At 48.9% G+C, this 3,776-nt stretch overlaps 1 non-coding gene across 1 annotated transcript; it reads right to left on the bottom strand.

The window, feature by feature from the left end:
• Positions 1–2,678: 2,678 nt before the first annotated feature.
• Positions 2,679–2,806, bottom strand: LOC111727360. Its single transcript, XR_002774932.1, has one exon. It is a non-coding gene; the product is annotated as a U4atac minor spliceosomal RNA (small nuclear RNA).
• Between the last annotated feature and the right edge of the window lie 970 nt (positions 2,807–3,776).

Genomic DNA, 3,776 nt, shown 5'->3' with positions numbered 1-3,776 from the left:
AAAAAAAAAAATAGCGAGGTGTTATGGTGGGCACCTGTGGTCCCAGCTACTTGGGAGGCGGAGGCAGGAGACTCGTTTGAGGTTGCTGTGAGCTGTGATGCCACAGCACTCTACCCAGGGTGACAGCTTGAGGCTCTGTCTCAAGAAAAAAAGAAAAGAGAAAAGAAAACAAAGGTTCATTTGTACCTTCATTCATTCAAAAGCCATCAGTCCCCAGCTTCCAGGGCTTGACTGTGGAGCCCAGAGATGAACTAGCCCCACTCTCTGTGTTCCAGGAGCTCCAAATTCTGCGATGTGGCTGGGGAACCAGGCACAGACCACCGTGCATCCCCCAGCATGGGTGCTCTTACCCTTCTTCCTCTGCCTTGTGTCACTCTGGCCACAGCTGCTTTTCCATCAGTCTACACAGTGGCTCTCTTGGGGTGCGGCACTTGACCTTATCCAGGGCAGTCAGAGCTGGAGGACTCTCGAGTCTGGGTCTTTTTTGCAGGAGAGGGAGGTAGATCTGTTGGAAGAAAGAAGACTTTTATGCCTTGAAGAGAGAATTGGACACATCTAGATTCTCTGGGGTGCTTTTTGTCACCTTGAGAGAATCTGCCTGAGAGTAAAGCTGTCATAGTCCACTTCTAGCTGCTATAACAACATATTTTAGACGGGGCAATTTATAGATTGTAGAAATGTATTTGTCACAGTTGTGGGAAGTCCAAGATTAAAGGGTGGGCAGATTCAGTTGTCTGGTGAGGGCTTGCTCTCTGCTTCCAAAGTGGCAGCTTCTTGCTGAGTCTTCACGGGCAGAAGGGGTGGAAGGCACGGTCAGGCCCGTCAAGCCCTCTTACAAGGGCACCAGTCGTTCATGACCTACTCACCTCCAAAGGATCCTCCTCTGAATACCATCACCACGGGGGTAAAGTTCCAACATGTGAGATTTGGGAGGCTACCACATTCAGACCTTAGCAAAAGCCAAGTCAAAACAGAAGAAACCAAAGAAATAGAGTAGCAATAAAACCGTACCTGGGCAGGAACCCACCTGCCCTCCTTGTTTCTCTCTCTTGTTCCCCACTTCTACTTTCAGTCCTTCACTACTCGCTTAACAAAAAGTCACCGCCACACCGAGGGATTCCACTTAGTGGGAGCTGCTGCCACATCCGTGCACAAGTCCTACCTGAATGGACTCGTGGAGGCTTTGGCTTTCCCTTGACCGTGCAGATAAGCCAAGTAGTGTAACTCAGAAATGTGGGGGAGTGAACATTCCCATGGGCAAACTCTGAAACTCTGACTACAAGATCAGGATTTGGAGAGGACCTGAGCGGTCACATCTCTGCTTTTTCTCTCCCCAGTCAACTGTTCAGTGAGGCCTTCCTGGAGACATCTTATGGGACTAGGGTTGTCAAAATTAGCAAATACAGATTAGCAAATCTGAAATTCAGATTTAGCCAGATAGCCCGTATTTGATCTGGAACCCTTGTGGGACCCAACCCCGTTGCTGAGCCTCTGGGGCCAGCTTGATACCACACTAGCTGGTGTTTGCTTTCCCTCCTTCCCTCTGTGCTTCACTCACTCCTGTTCCCTTATTCGTGCTGCCCCAGGATCGAAGCCCACAGCAAAGTGACAGCGTGTTAAGGTTGGCCTCAGCCTCTGTTTACTGGGGTGCCGAGCTCAGACTGGCCAAGTCAAGTAGTATTTCTGTGACTTGCATCCAAAACAATCCTAAAAACAAAAACTTAGGCTCGGCGCCTGTGGCTCAAGCGGCTAAGGCACCAGCCACATACACCTACGGTGGCGGGTTCGAATCCCCAGCCCGGGCCCGCCAAACAACAATGATGGCTGCAACCAAAAAATGGCCAGGCGTTGTGGCGGGCGCCTGTAGTCCCACCCACCTTGGGAGGCTGAGGCAGGAGACTCGCTTGAGCCCAGGAGTTGGAGGTTGCTGTGAGCGTGATGCCATGGCACTCTACCAGGGGGATAGCTTGAGGCTCCATCTCAAAAAAAAAAAACCCAAAAAAACCAAAAATCCCAAAAACTTAGCCTCAGCTGGGAATGGTGGCTCAGGCCTTTGCAGTTCCCAGCACGTTGGAAGGTCCAAGAGGGAAGATGGCTTGAGGCCAGGAGTTTGAGACCAGCATGGTTTGAGACAGTTTGAGATAGCTGAATAGTGAGACAGTACTGGTCTCTATAAAATGTGTTTTAATTAGCCAGGTGTGGTAGTGTGTGCCTATAGTCCTAGCTACTTGAAGGGCTGAGGCAGAAGGATTGCTTGAGCCCAGGAGGTCAAGGTTACAGTGAGCTATAATCACTACTGTCCTCTAGCCCAGGCAACAGAATGAGATCCTATCGCAAAAAAAATTTTTTCTTTTCAGAGAAAAGAGGATTTTTTCTTTTTCTTTTTTTAAAATTATTTTTTATTAAATCATAACTTTGCAAATTGATGCATTTATGGGGTTCAAGGTACTGCTTCAATATACAATGTGAAATGTTTACATTGAACTACATAACACATCCATCACAACCATACTCATTTCTTAATAGTTTTGAAATGTACCATTGCATCATGCACATTAGGTGAGGTTCTCCTAAGTGCCCTCCCTCCTCCCATATCCCGCCTCCCTCCCCTCTCTCTCCTCTTCCCTTCTACTTTCTGGACTATAGTTATGTTTTGCCATTTGTATGAGGTTTTTTTATTTTCCAAAAATTGCACCAATGTTAAGCAAAGCTGGAGTTGAGGCGGGTGTGTTGTGTGGGTATTAGCAGTACTGCCCTCGCTATGTGGTCATTGGACGGTAGTAGTGCAATCCCAAGAAAGGATGGTTCAAAAATTGTTTAAAGCTTAGCCTTAGTGCCTGCCCTCTTCCCTTGGATGGGGCTGACAATTACTGCCCCATTGGCAGCCTTGGATAGACAAGAAGATGACATGGCCTGAGGCAGGGCAGGGTGGTAACACCAGGGCTACTGCAGTCTCCCCAGAAGGCAGGAGCTTGAGCCCCAGCATGGCCCCTTGCCGCATGGAGCTTTGGGGGCTGGGAGATGTGGTTGCTTCCATATTCTCTCCTGTGGGCCATCTCCCCTGGCTCCTCTTCATCAGACCACTGAACCTGCCTGTTTCAAACTTTGCATTTCAGATTAACAAGCACTGGGGCCAGGGGGCACTGCTTCCACCCAGCCACTCTTTCTAGCGTGTGAATGAAGCCCTCCTCTGGCTCTAACCTGGCAGGGCTCTGGGAGGTTTCTCCTCCCTTCACCTAAACAACACTCATTCCTCCCCGACTGCCTCTCATCCCCTTTGCCCAGAACCACCCCGCACAATCTGACCTCTGTCCAGCTTTCGTTTATTTATTCATTCAACAAACATAGCTTGAATATTGTGTAGCAGGCACTGTTCTAGGTACTGTCTACCAGGAGACAGCAGTAAACAGAACAGGGGAAAAAAAAAAAAAAAAAACGCTACCAGGCAGTGCCTGTGACTCAAAGGAGTAGAGCGCCGGCCCCATATACTGGAGGTGGCGGGTTCAAACCCGGCCTCGGCCAAAAACTGAAAAACAAAATGAAATGAAACAACCCTACCCACATGGAATGTATATTCTAGTGACAGAAAAGAAGTAGTGTAAATAAGTGAACTGTATAATATATTAGGTGGTGAGTGTGATGGAGAAACACAAGGCAGGCTTGGCGCCTGTGGCTAAAGCAGCTAAGGCGCCAGCCACATACACCTAAGGTGGCAGGTTCGAATCCCCAGCCCGGGCCCGCCAAACAACAATGATGGCTGCAACCAAAAAATGGCC

Source organism: Otolemur garnettii, unplaced genomic scaffold, assembly GCF_000181295.1.
Source record: "Otolemur garnettii isolate 467f Iridium unplaced genomic scaffold, OtoGar3 scaffold00101, whole genome shotgun sequence".
NCBI classification, from domain to species: domain Eukaryota; kingdom Metazoa; phylum Chordata; class Mammalia; order Primates; family Galagidae; genus Otolemur; species Otolemur garnettii.
Note: the sequence above shows the minus strand (reverse complement) of the source record. Positions and strands in the feature narration are given on the sequence as shown.